At 37.2% G+C, this 15,118-nt stretch overlaps 1 long non-coding RNA gene across 1 annotated transcript; it reads left to right on the top strand.

Moving 5' to 3' along the window:
* Positions 1 to 8,976: 8,976 nt before the first annotated feature.
* Positions 8,977 to 14,508, top strand: LOC121792114. Its single transcript, XR_006048837.1, has 2 exons — positions 8,977 to 9,335; positions 14,044 to 14,508. It is a non-coding gene; the product is annotated as an uncharacterized LOC121792114 (long non-coding RNA).
* Positions 14,509 to 15,118: the final 610 nt, after the last annotated feature.

Raw genomic sequence — 15,118 nt, 5'->3', positions numbered from 1 at the left:
TGCACACCGACTAATAATGCACCATTATAGTGTAATAATGCACCATTATAGTGTAATAATGCAGATCATCACAACCATCCAATTCAAGGATCCAATGGTTGTGATCTGATTGAAGCTTGGACTGAAAAGCTGCGAAGGACCTTAACACACCCCTATATATATATATATATATATATATACAGAAATTTTCAACAATATCATATGTCCTATTTTGTTCTATTGTTGTTTTTAATCTCAGCCCCACGATTTTGTCATCCGACGGTTAGATTGATGCCACGTGTCATTTAATAATGCAGATTTTCAGTTGAATAATGCACACCGACTAATAATGCACCATTATAGTGTAATAATGCACCATTATAGTGTAATAATGCAGATCATCACAACCATCCAATTCAAGGATCCAATGGTTGTGATCTGATTGAAGCTTGGACTGAAAAGCTGCGAAGGACCTTAACACACCCCTATATATATATATATATATATATATATATATTCCTAGCCAATCATTACACGTGGATGAATAATCAGCTGCCATGTGGCAATCATAAAAAATACTCAAAGGGTAAATTTCTCGGCCAGCAATATCCAAAACGCTAAACTCAATCTATAGATTGCTGTCTAGCGTTTATACTATTGCAGTGTAGCGTTTATAATATTGCAAGATACGTGTTGTCACAGTGTTACTTTAAGAGGTGTTGTCATTTTAACGCACCATATATATATATATATATATATATATATATATATATATATATATATATATAGGGGAGCGTTATTCTCATATTCATCCCTTATATCCTTTTTTTTCTTAATATGGGCCGTTAGATCTCATTCATCAACGGTCCAGATGATCTGCATTATTACACTATAATGATGCATTATTAGTCGGTGTGCATTATTCAACTGAAAATCTGCATTATCACACTATAATGGTGCATTATTAGTCGGTGTGCATTATTCAATTGAAAATCTGCATTATTAAACGACACGTGGCACCAATCTAACCGTCGGATGACAAAATCGTGGGGCTGAGATTACAAATAAAAAAGAACAAAAGATACAAAAAGGAAATGAATACATCCATATATATATATATATATATATATATATATATATATATATATATTTGTATTATATACCAAACTAGTTTTAAACACTAAACGCCAAACACATCATTATACAATAATGCGGAGTTCATTACAACTTTATTTGTAGTTCATTATAGGGAATTCTAAGATTTAAAAACAATGACATCATCATGCATAATTTAGAAATCTGAAGTTCATTATATGTTTGTTATCAGTTCATTATAATGAACTTCATGTTATCATATAATGATGTTGTTCGGCGTTTAAGGTTTAAGAGTGGTTCGGTATTGATCACAATCCTATATATATATATATATATAGTCGTGATCATATGATAACCCCTAACTATCGTAATAACCCTATAACCAAATCTGGACCACACATATTTCTAATCATGCGGTTGAGATTCAAACTTAGATTTACTTCATAAAAAAAACGCGGGGGTAAAACTGTCATTTCTCTCATTTAATTTCTGAATTTTGCCAAATATCACGTTAAATGATAAAATGATAAAATGATAGGTTTATTGCATAGAATGATAGTTTTGAGATTCAAACTTAGATTTAGTTCATAAAAAAAAGAGCGGGGGTAAAACTGTCATTTCCCTCATTTAATTTCTGAATTTCACCAAATATCACGTAAAATGATAAAATGATAGGTTTATTGCATAGAATGATAGTTTTGCCGGATAGAATGATACTCTGAGTTGATAAAATGATACTTTTGACTGACTGATAAAATGATATATGTTAGGTTTATTGCATAGAATGATAGTTTTGCCGGATAGAATGATACTCTGAGTTGATAAAATGATACTTTTGACTGACTGATAAAATGATATATGTTAGGTTTATTGCATAGAATGATAGTTTTGCCGGATAGAATGATACTCTGAGTTGATTAAATGATACTTTTGACTGACTGATAAAATGATAAAATGAGCGAAATTCAGAAATTAAATGAGCGAAATTTGGATACGTAAATTTTATCATGAGCGAAATGACATATTTACCCCGCGCTTTTTTTTATGAAGTAAATCTAAGTTTGAATCTAGACCACGTGATTTTAAAAATGTGTGGTCTAGATTTAGTTATAGGGTTATTACGGAAATTGGGGTTATCATTATAATGCACCCCTATATATAAAAAAAAAAAAAAATATCCAATGGCATTGTCGTTGGCCAATCAGAAGCCGCCACGTCGCCCTGCTCTTCGGCACGATCGTGGCGGTGCTCGATGCATCAAGCAGGCGGTGCTCGCCGCGCTGTCGACACGGCGCCTGGTCAATGCATCGGTGCACCGATGCAAGTGCTCTAAGGTGAGTCAAGAGTGTATTACACCATATACTATTATATATTGTAATAATAGTACACAGTAAACAACATACACAGTTATGCAGTAGTACACCGACATATATTATTTGTATATTGCCAGTATTTGTATACACGTATATCTATATACTATTATATATAGATTCATTGCATTGTAAATTTAGAATTTAGATTTTGAAAGTGTGCCAATTAAATTGTAGTAAAATATACAAATAACAAAGAAAAATATGCATGTTGGGGACGGGTATCCGCAATTCGGGTGAGGGATACCCGACTCTGGTATCGGGATTACCCGATATGTAGTGGGACGGATATCGAGACTAAGTTTTTGGGTTAAATCGTGGTGCAGGTATCCGCGGGTACCCGTTTCGACACGCCTAGAAATACACATATTTTAATGCGACGGACGAAATGGAAAACACACATATTTTTATAAGATTGAGAGAGTATCACTCTAAGACCATAACTCAACATTAGATATAAATTATCATAACATCCTAGGAGGTACTCCCTCCGTCCGCGAATAGGAGTCCAGTTTTTCCATTTTAATTCGTCCGCGAATATGAGTCTCAGTTCATTTTTGCTATAAATCTTACTTCATCCATTCCATGTTAATAGAGGCATTTCTTTTCGACACAGGATTTAAAAACAATGTGTTAAATGGTTGGTGAATAAAGTAAGAGAGAATAAAGTAAAAGAGATGAAGAGAGAATAATGTAAAAAAGATGAAGAGAGGGAATATAAATGACTTAATTAACTTGGAACTTCCTAAAATAGGAAAATGGCTATATTAACATGGAACGGAGGGAATGCTAATCTAAAGTACCAGTTTAATAAGAAGAATTTTATCATTTTTGGAGGGAAATGAGAAGTTGAATGTGTAATTAATTTTTTCTATTTTTTACAAATGTTGGCATTATATATTTTACAAAAAATACTCAATTAAAGCATAGAATTCTAAAAGAAGATTGAAATATACTCCCTCCGTCTCAAGTTACTTGAGTCGTATTCGTTTTTGGGTTGTCTCAAGTTACTTGAATCATTTCTATTTTTGGCTAAAAACAAAACATCTAATCTCACCTACTTTACTCTTTTTAAACTCTACTCTATTTTCTTTCTCTTACTTTATTATCTGTGTGGAGATGATGACTCAGCTGCACTAATACTTCAGCATTGAAATCGAAGATGAAAGAGGAAGAAAAGAATTGCTGAAGCTCATCTCAAACTTCGGGTGTTTAGGAGCCGTCCGATGCGGCATTAGTTTAGAGATTAAGTCCTAGCCGTTAGATCTAACTAGTCGTTGGATGATTAGCTTAAATAGTTGTTGAGTTAGTTAAAATGTTAGTTTTTCATCCCTTTCGTTGTAGCTCGTTTCTTATCCCTTTTCTCGACGCAATAAAATTTCTTTTCTTCGCAACTCTTCTCTCTCGATCAACTCTAGCTCACATATACAGACTACACACAATCCTTACAAATTGGCGTCGTCTGTGGGAAAAGAAAGAAGAAGAAGTTCTTGAGCTGAATTGATTTCGAGTAGGGAAGCGAATCCGCGAAAAATAATGGCTTCTAGGTTTGAGGCGGAGAAGTTCACGGGCAAGAATGATTTTTCCCTTTGGAGAATGAAGTTGAGGGCGATGCTAATTCAGCAATGCTTGGCATCGACGCTTGCGGTCGAGGAGAAGGATGGAAGGCAAGGAAATCTTGGATGAAAAGGCAACCGCCAAGAAAGCTGAGATTGAGGCTAAAGCGCATAGTGTGATTGTGCTTAGCCTCGGTGATAAGGTGCTTCGCGAGGTTGCGAAGGAGAAAACTGCAGCCGACATCTTGACAAAACTCGAGGATCTTTACTTGACAAAATCTCTTGCGAATAGGCTGTTCATGAACCAGCGGTTATACTCCTACAAGTTCTTAGAAGGGAAGGGGGTCTTGGAGCAATTGGAGGACTTTAACAAGGCAGTAGATGATCTTGAGAATATTGATGTTTCAATAGGAGATGAAGACACGGCCATCCTACTGCTGAATGCCCTGCCACAAACATTTGATCAGTTTCGTGATGCTTTTTTGTATGGTCGTGATAGGACCATCACTCTTTTGGAAGTCCGATATCACGCCCGCATTTTCTAAGGATAGAAAACACGGTTGATCGCGACTAGGGGAGGGTTAAAGAAGCCGGGAAGAAAGGGGAAGACAACGCAACTCGACCGTAGCTCGAAACAAATGGGAATAGCTCGAATAAAAACAGAGTATCTCAACAATCGACAACTCAAAAAATAAATATTATCTGTAGCACCCCGAAAAATTGTGACTTTTTTTATTATTATTTTTATTTGATGCCTTATTTTTTTTATTAATGTGGTTATTGAATGAGAATTTCTTTTGTGGAAATTGAGTCTCTATGTGTTTGAGTTAATTATGTGAAATTAGTTGTTGTGAATTATGTGAGTTAATGTGATTAAGCTTCCAATGTGTGAATTAAATTAAATGGGATAATGCATAATCATTCTAGCCATTTTATTTGAAATTCTCGACCCTACTATTTATTGGAAATAATACTTTCTTTCTTGGATTTAATTAATTGCTTTGGGATATTTATCCAAATTAAATCCAAACCAAATTGTCTCTATGTTATTCTACATGATTTTCGACCCCTTGTCCATCCCTTGAAATTTTCGACTTCTCCTAGTAATTAGGAGAAGGAATTATTTTGTAGATCTAATTGGTACTTTTTTTATTTCCTTCCCTTAATCCAAAATCCAATTGAATATCTCCATATCCTATTTCAATTAGGATTTGATTCTTTCTTTCCCTAAAACCTCATAATTTTCGCCCATATGCCTTTCAATTACTTGTGGGATTAATTTATTCGTTACCTATTTTGTGGGAGTCTTTTCCTACAAGAAATTACCAAATTTAAATCCTATTCCTATTTGATTTGAGGATTTAAGTATTTTTCCTTGATATTTCCCATTATACATGCCCCTTTTTATTTCCCCACATGGAGATGCTTGAATTATTTTGTTACCTTATTTATGAGATACTCAATATCTTTTTACCTATTTTGTGAGTATCTTTCTCTCCAAGTAAATACCAAATAAATATCTATGCTAATTAAATAGTAATTTTCGAAAATTACTCCACCACATACTACACGCCTATTTTCCTTTCAATGGTGGGATTTATTCATTGACATCTATTTTATTCTTCCACAATTTTAATTGTTTTATTGTGGGATTTATCCTAGACTATAAATTAAAAGAACCCTAACCCTAGCCCTCATATTTTCGCCTCCCTCTTCTCTCCATACCACACGTCTCTCTTTTCCTCTCCTTCTCCACCAATCCTTCACCAATTCCTAGTTCTTGCATCATTGTGGAGTTGGAAATTCAAGATTCATCGAAGAATCGCATCATTCGTCTTTCCTACCGATTGTTTTTCAAGAGAAAGGTATACTTTAATTCATCTTTCTCCTTCTTACCATTGAATCCATGTTTCTTGATCCCCTCGTGCATATAGTGAGTGTAGAAATCATAGATCTAAAAATTAATCGGTTGGGAAGGATGTTTACATGAGAAAGTATGTGTATATGCGTGTATGTATGTGTGTGTGTGAGTTTGTGGATGATTCATTGGAGAATGCTATGTGTAAATAGGAGAACATGGTTGTGATGTCGTTTTTGAAGCGGGAATATGTGTTGAAAGTATGAATATGTATGTGTGGATGAATAATAGACAAATCCTAGTTTGTAAATGTTGAGCATGAAAACTGTGGTGTTCGGACAGTAGGTTCCGACGAGTGTTTGGCCGACCAAACGATCTTATTTTGGCACGAATTTTTAACCGAGTGATATTTTAAGTGTCTTCTGTGTTGTGTCAAAATTTCAGCCTCTTTTGACGAAAGATGAATGTTTAACGAATTTTTCAATTGAACTGCGCAGTCCTGTCAGAATTTGTATTTTCGTCCAGTGAGTTTCGTTTTTGTTTTTGACCGACCTAAAGATGTGATTTTGGTGTGTATTTTTAACTGGATGAACCTTGACGTGTCTACTGTGTGGTGACCAAATTTTAGCTTCAAATGATATCGGATGGATTTTTAATGATTTTTACAAAACGACTACGTTGTTCTGCCAGATTCATGTCTTGATTGAAATAGTCTTGTTGGCAAGTTTTGAATGAAATACATGATACATGTGTGTGTAAGAACTTATCCTATGATGTGATTATGCGTTGCACGTTGATGTATGCTAAAGTGTTCGTTGCATGTTTGATGGTGAACGATTGGGATGGGCAATATGAGAAAACGATGAAAGGAACGATAGGGCATGCATGAGTAACGTGTTGATAGAAAACTGATTGTGTTGTATTATGGGGTTATGATGTTGATAAGGGTTGTTGTGCGTACGTGGGGTACGAAGAGCAAGGATTTCAATAAAGTTGTGAACGTGTTTGTAAGCAATCGAGGTGAGCTTTCTTTTACTAAACTCATTTTACGTTTAAAAATTATGATATTGGAGATATAAGGGTAGTTTAAAGTGTTATGTCATGCCATGATTGTTTTTATGTTGAGATTGTTGTCTGATGCCTAGTTCGTTTGAGCTTGCTCTGTTAGGCTATAGGGCTGTGATTGTTTTGATGTTGAGATTGTTGTCTGATACCTAGTTCATTTGAGCTTGCTCCGTTAGGCTATAGGGCTATGTGTGAAACGAATTCGGGTCTGAGTAGGGCCGCAAACCGCTGTGTACACAGGTGGGATCGGGAGCCGTCCTTGCTAGTCGGCCGGTCTCGTGGGCGAATAGTGTGGCCACACTTTCGTCGCACTATGGTAAGAGGATGATGTGATTGATTGATTGTGGAGAAAGTGGGGAGATTGTTTTGACTGGCTAGTCTACGAAAATGTTTTGTGATACTCGATGATATTCTTTTCTAAAATGTTAAAACTCGAGTTCACTATGGTATGGATAACATAACTTTTATCAAGTATTTTTGCGTGTGTCCACTGAGTATCTCAAGTACTCAGCCCTGCATATGTTTTCTTTATGTGCAGGTTGAGCGGTTATGTTGCGGCGGATGTCGAGTCGAGCCTTAAGAAATTCCGGATGCGTCGTGTCTTCATACATAGGCGTCTCCCTATGACTCTCTAGACACCTTTATTCCGCTGCCTTGTTTCGAATCGTTCTTGATAAAGTCTTTCGTTTTGCTCTACACTACTTTATGACATTATTTACCTTGAGATATTAACCCACTGCTTAATTGTTTAATCGATTAAAACTTTTCTTTTGAAGCTTTGTTTAAGATGCTGTCTTTCATTGTTTTCCCTTCTTCTTCCCCGCTCCTTAGTCCCTTCCCTAGTCACGATTTCCCCGTCTTTACTATCCTTAGTAAGGGCGGGCGTGACATTATCTCAGCGATTTAAGATCTCAAAAGAAGGACAACTACTCAGCGGAAGCATTTGAAAGAAGGAATATGCCACGTGTGAAGACATGACACATTCTAAACACTTAAATTTCTTCAACGGTCTTGCTCAACACCTACCGCACCCGTCACGCTCAACGTGCACATTTTTTAAAAGAAATGCAGGGCTGAGTACTTGATGCACCCAGTGAACACGTGCCAAAATAATTTTCATAAAATATTGTGTCAGCGTTTAAAAGTGAACTCGGGGTTTTTATAAAAGACCAAGTCACCAAAACATTTTCTCGCTCAAAAGTATGGCCGCGCAGCCCATATTTCTCTCTCCTCGTACCATATCTGAACCTCATGTGTGAAACGAGAACGTCGCCACATTCTCGATCTCCGGACAGGCCAACTCGAAAGATAGCGACACGATCCCCTTTGTGTACACTAGTTTGAACAGAGACTCACTCCATAGACAAACCCGAATTCGATTAAACCCATAACTTCTAGTAGGGACTCACTCCCCACTAGGGCGATCAAATAGGCGCATCCTCAAAAATAAAATACGGCATGACACAACATATTTGGAATTTAAGCACATAGCTCGTACTTGAAAGATATTGTGTAAATTTAAAAGTAAGCCCACAAATAATGTAGGATAGAAAAGCCCACCTCGTTCGCTAAATATTCTTAACTTGAAAATTCTCACTTCGTCTTTAACTCGCTTGCGAAAGAAAACCCTTTTGAAATAAAAATGCAACTCATCAAAACTCGTGAAAACATCTAATTAAATTAAAATGCATGCATCCTACATGACTGCTCGTTTAATTCTCTAACTCATTCTAAAGGGAATTTCTAAATCCTCTTATATTAAACTCGGGTTAAAACAAGTATTACCAAAACTACTTAACTCACTGGCTTAAAATTATTAACCTCATTCATAAAACAAGTATTCCCAACTCATCACTAAAGATACCCCACTCAACATATACAATAAAATTATTAACCTCATTCATAAAACAAGTATTCCCAACTCATCACTAAAGATACCCCACTCAACATATACAGTAAATTCAAGTGGCCCATACCTACAATTAAATAAAAAGGAACTTATAACAATAAAATAATGGGAAAGAAACAAACCAACTAAGTTTAAATACTCCTAATCACTATTACGTCTTCATCATGTATCCCCAATTTCTAACTCTTTCTCTCTCCTGCACCTCACCTTGTTCTTCTTCTAATACGTAACACACAATCCTCTTCTCACCTTCTCTCTTGTTAAGTCCCAAATAAAAATTCCCATAAAACAGAAGTTAATTCTCCAATTCAAAATCGAAAATCCTAAACTTGTCTCCCTAAATCGCGCTCTCTCTCCCTTTCTCAATTTCTTTCTACCGGCGTTGTCACCAGCCCGCGATCCGAGCTGCCGTCGTTGCTCGCTTCGCCGGATACACTGCAGTTTCAGCGCCGACTCCACCGCAACGCTACCACCGTCGTCCCGGTCTACTTCCCAACTTAAAGGTATGATCTTTAACCAAACTCTCTCCTTTATTTTTCTTAATTGCTACTTAGTGAAACGAAAGGAAAAATGGATCGAAGTCTTAATTATCGATGTGGATTTGGAAAAAAAGGCTGCTTTGTTTCTGGGATTACAGTATTTTTGTGTGCACAGCTATTGCCTACCATCTCTATACGGCATTATGCAACTTGTGAAATCAAAACAAGGGAACTTGAGACCTTGGGGTTTACCTTATGCAGTGAAGAATCTGCCTTTGCTTCTCTATCCCTCTCGGATCTCTTCTCAGACTACTGAAAATTCTCTACTCTACTTTTCCTCAGATTTATGAAAGGTGGAAAACGTGTGGGATGGTTATATATATAGATATACACAGGTGAAATTGTTACTGAATGCCTCCTAATTCTCACGGAAGAGATTTGAATGGAAGATTGAGCAGATTTGAGCATATCTACGGTTGATCTCATATTGGATTCTCCAAAAGTAGTTTCATAGAAAGAAAATTGGGCTGGGTGCATAAAAAACATTATAGGCTATAAAATTTTATTCTTTGGCTAAATTTAAATTCTATTTTCTCCTCAAAAATCATGTACATTCCTTGATTTCTTATGCAACACGAATCTCCAAAATTTTCGAGCATTCACAAAATTCCACTTCCATTGCTACTTAAAATTCTCTACTCTCTAATCAAGTAAGGCTTAAGGAAAACACGAGCTCAAAAAAAATTAATTCCATAAACTCTCAAAATAAAACTAAACGATATTTGGGTAAAATTCGACGATCATCCAAAATAAAACAACTAAAAGGAGTAGGAAAAGTTGGGGCGTCACATCCAAACTGTTTTGAGGGCAAAAGAACTTCAAAAGAGTGAGTTGAAGGCCGCTGATCCGAATGCAGAAAGCCTCAACATCAAGAAATTTAGAGGCAAGAAATTGTTCAAGAAGCCTCAGGAACCCTTCAAGAATGTTTCAACTGGACAGAAGGAGACGCGCTCTTGTCATTGGTGCAAAAAGCCTTGCCATTTGAAGAGAGATTGTTTTGCTTGGAAAAGAAAGCAAGAGAGTGAAGGGAAGGCTGTTAATTCGGCTGAGGCAATAGGGGATGAAGAGGTTCATGAAGTGCTGAATGTTTAGGGTTTAGGGTTTGATGATATTGAGGCTGAATGTTCTGGATAGTGATGTTTCTGGGACTTGGATCATGGACTGTGGCTGTAGTTTTCACATATGCCATAATCTTGAATGGTTTGATGATATTGAGGCTGCCACTGGATCTGTTATTCTTGGTAATAATCAAGTGTGCTCTGTAAAGGGCATAGGCTTAGTTAAGTTGAAGGGAGAAAATGGAGCTATGATAGTCCTGAGTGGAGTTAGGTACATTCCAGATGTAAAAAGGAATCTGATCTCGTTATGGTTCCTGGAGAGAAGGGGTGCTCTTTTTCTTGTGAAGATGGAAAAATAGAGGTGTGTAAAGCTGGGAAAATGCTCATGAAGGCAGAAAGAAGAGGAAGTATGTACTATTTAGTTGCACTCATTTGCAGTAAGGGATGTGCAGAGCTTCACAACATTGCTTCTAGCACTTTGAGCCAGTGGCACACCAGACTTGGACATCCATCGACCGGCAGTGTGAGAGAGCTGGTCAAGAAAGGGGTCTTGCACTGCAGTGATGATGAGGAATGTATGCTGGGCAAGGCCAAGAAGTTGTCTAATCCAAAAGGAAATCACACTTCTTCTAGACCTTTAGACTATGCACACAGTGACTTGTGGGGGCCTGCACAAGAAAAATCCATTGGAGGAGACAGATACTATATGAGTATAATTGATGACTATTCTAGAAAGATATGGTTGTTCATATTAATGGAGAAGTCTGAGGCCTTCATGAGATTTAAAGAGTGGTGTGCTTAGGTGGAGGCAGAGAAGGGAGTGTGCTTGAAGTATTTTAGAACTGACAATGGTCTTGAATACTTGTCCAAGGAGTTTGATGATTTTGCAGGCTAAAGGGCATAAAAAGACACAGGACCTTGCCAATGAATCCCCAACAAAATGGGGTGGCAGAGAAGGCCAACAGGACCATATTGGAGAGGGTGAGATGCATGCTTCTGGCTGCAGGGATGGAGAAGAGATTCTGGGCAGAAGCAGCATCCACAGTAGTTAAACTCATGAACAAGTGCCTCTCATCCTCTATTAATGGTGATACACCAGATTTTAGGTGGTATGGAAGTTGTGGTGGATATTCCAGTCTAAGGACATTTGGCTGCAAGGCTTTTGCTCATGTGAAGCAAGGGAAATTAGAGCCTCGGGAACTGAAATGTGTCATGTTGGGATACCAGTCAGGTGTTAAGGGATATTGGCTTTGGTGTATAGAACCTGGTAATGCAAAAATTGTTATTAGCAGAGATGTGGTCTTCTAGGAAAAGGAATTGCCATTCAAGAAATCTGCAGATGATGCTGCAAATGATCCTCATAAAATGAAATCCACTTCTGCAATTGAGGTGGAGCCTGAGTCCCAGCCTGATGAAGCTAATGATCCAATATTGAGTGAACAGATTCCTCATCAGCCTCAGCCTGAACCAGATAGTCTGAGAGATTGGAAACTTGCCAGAGATAGATCAAAGAGATCCATCAAACCACCAGCTAAGTACTCAGATGCAGAATTCCTTTTTTATGCTCTCTTGGTGGCAGAAGAAGTTGAATATTCAGAACCTTGCTCTTATAATGAAGCTATGCAGAGCAAGGAATGGGAAAGGTGGATGCAAGCTATGATTGAGGAGATAGAATCCTTATTAAAAATGGTACTTGGGTGTTGGTGGAGAAACCAGATGGAAGGAGGGTTGTTAGCTGTAAATGGATTTTTAAGAAAAAAAATTGAAGCTGCTCCAGATGAAGGGGTGAGGTTTAAAGCTAGGCTGGTGGTAAGGGGGTTCACACAAGAGTAGGGTGTTGATTTTGATGAGGTTTTTTGCCCTGTAGTAAAGCATGCATCAATTAGGATATTGTTGGCTATTGTTGCAAGAAGAGACTGGGAGTTGGAGCAACTTGATGTAAAAACAGCCTTCTTGCATGGTGACTTAAGAGAGACAATCTATATGCAGCAGCCTGAAGGCTTTATTAGATCAGAAGATAAAGAAAAGGTCTGCCTCTTGAAGAAGAGTATATATGGATTGAAGCAGGCCAGCAGACAATGGCATAGAAAGTTTGATGACCATATGCTCAGCACTGGTTTTGTGAGCTCCAAGTTTGATGAATGTGTTTATATTAAGCATGAAGGTGGAGCTGTTGTGGCTTACCTACTGCTCTATGTTGATGACATGCTGCTGGCTGGAGCATGTCAGCAAGAAATTCAGAAAGTCAAGAATGATTTAAGGTCAGCATTTGAGATGAAGGACCTGGGATCAGCCAAACGAATTCTGGGGATGACTATTACCAGAGATATAAAGGAGAAGAAGATATGGTTGACTCAGTCTGATTATATCTTGAGAATGCTTAGAAGGTTTGGACTAGATAATGTTAAAGAAGAATCAGTTCCTATGGGCCAGCACTACAAACTCTCAATGGAGCAAAAACCAAAGTCTGATGTAGAAGTGACTGAGATAGCAGAAAGTCCCATATGCAAGTATGATTGGGAGTGCTATGTATGCTATGATTAGCACAAGGCCTGACATAGCTCAAGTTGTGTCTGCAACCTCCAGATACATGTCAAATCATGGGAAGGAACATTGGTCAGCTTTGAGATGGTTGATGAAATATATGAAAGGAGCCAGCAACATTGGAATTCTGTTTGATGGTGCAAAGGAGTCCACAGATGATGCTTTGATAGGCTGGTCAGACACTGATTATGTAGGAAATATAGACACTAGAAGATCTCAATCAGGCTATATATTTACTCTTTTTGGTTCTGCTATAAGTTGGAAGAGCAGTCTTCAAGCAGTGGTTGCATTATCCACAACAGAGGTCGAGTTCATGGCTCTAGCAACTGCAGTTAAGGAAAGTTTCTGGCTCAGGGGTATATTGAATGATTTTGGAATAACTCAAGAGTCAGTGGCTATTGGTTGTGACAACACAAGTGCAATCTGCTTAGCTAAACACCAAGTGTACCATGAAAGGAGTAAGCACATTGATGTGCGCTTACACTTCATCCGAGAGAAAATAGAGGAGGGTGAGGTGAAGGTGTTCAAGGTGGACACGACTGAGAATCCGGCTGATATGCTAACAAAACCATTACCTAAAAACAAGCTGGAGTTATGCATGGAGCTGGTGAATTTGTGCATAATGGAGTAATAGTGAGCTGAGTAATCAAGGTGGAGATTTGTGGAGATGAAGACTCAACTGCACTAATACTTCAGCATTGAAATCGAAGATGAAAGAGGAAGAAAAGAATTGCTGAAGAAAAGAGTCGTCTGATGCGGCATTAGTTTAGAGATTAAGTCCTAGCCGTTAGATCTAATTAGCCGTTGGATGAATAGTTGTTGAGTTAGTTAAAATGTTAGTTTTTCATCCCTTTCGATGTATCTCGTTTTTTTATCCCTTTTCTCGACGCAATAAAATTTCTTTTCTTCGCAACTCTTCTCTCTCGATCAACTCTAGCTCACATATACAAACTACACACAATCCTTACAATCTGCTCTACTTTATTTAACTAAGTAAACACAACTTTCTTAAATCACATGTCGAAAAGAAATGCCTCAAGTAAAGTGGGACGAATGGAGTATATAAATAGGTACTGTACAACATCATTGAGGCTGGCATAAGGAATGGAGGCAGTGGCAGCGGAAGGGATGTAGGCAGCGGAGGCGAGTGGAAGAGAACCAAGGCGGCAGCAGCAGCGGAAGAGACGGAGGCAGCAAGGGCGGTGTAGGCACTGCAAGATCCATCCGGCGACACCATGGCCGGCCAAACAGACAGTTAAGCGGGATGGAAGGAAACCCGGCGAGCACGGCGGTGGCGTGGCGGCGTCGATTGGCAGAGAGAGGGAGGTGGCGAGGCAAGGCAAACGAGAGGGAGGTGGCTCCGCCGATTGAGAAAGAGTGTGGAGGCGCGGGAGAGAGATAGAGAAGAGGGAGGCGCAACTTTTATGTAGGGTTTATTGTAATTATTATTTGGGTTTTTATTATGTTGGATTTTTGGAAAATTTTATACTCCAATAATTTTCTTTTTAATTGAATAGAGTCCTATATTAGGTGTATATTATTATGGTTATATTATTGTGTCTTAAAAGTTAGGTTATAATTAGGACTATTAGTTTATTAGACTTAGTATAATACTTCATATATATTTTTTAAATTAATATTTTATATAAATAAGTTATTAAATTTATATATTAAGTAGTCTTATATTTGGGATATATTTATAGGACGGACTGAAAGTGTACATATTTTTATAGGACGGAAGAAGTATAAATATTAGTATTAATTATTTATTTTGTATAATTTGTGTTATTATATACTCCATAATATACTTTAAATTTAATTATAAGAAAATAAATTAAATAATATTCTATTTAATTTATATATAAATTATTGATAAATTATCATGGGGTTTATGTGTAATTTAAATAAATATGTAGCTAAGATTGAAAAAGTAAAAAAAGGTAGGTGAATATAGAATTTTCTTTAGGGTTTGAGTTGGTGTAAATGGTTGGAATACATAGTTATTTTACTTATGAATATATATTTGTATTCAAGATAATTACTAAAAGTAGTATACATAGTTATAATTGAGTTGATATTGATTTATTCTACTAGGTAAGATATTGTTTTTTATGACATTAAGTTCTATTTCTTTTTTTTACGCTT

Source organism: Salvia splendens, chromosome 2 (genome assembly GCF_004379255.2).
Source record: "Salvia splendens isolate huo1 chromosome 2, SspV2, whole genome shotgun sequence".
NCBI lineage: Eukaryota > Viridiplantae > Streptophyta > Magnoliopsida > Lamiales > Lamiaceae > Salvia > Salvia splendens.
This window is presented reverse-complemented; position numbering and strand designations above follow the sequence as displayed.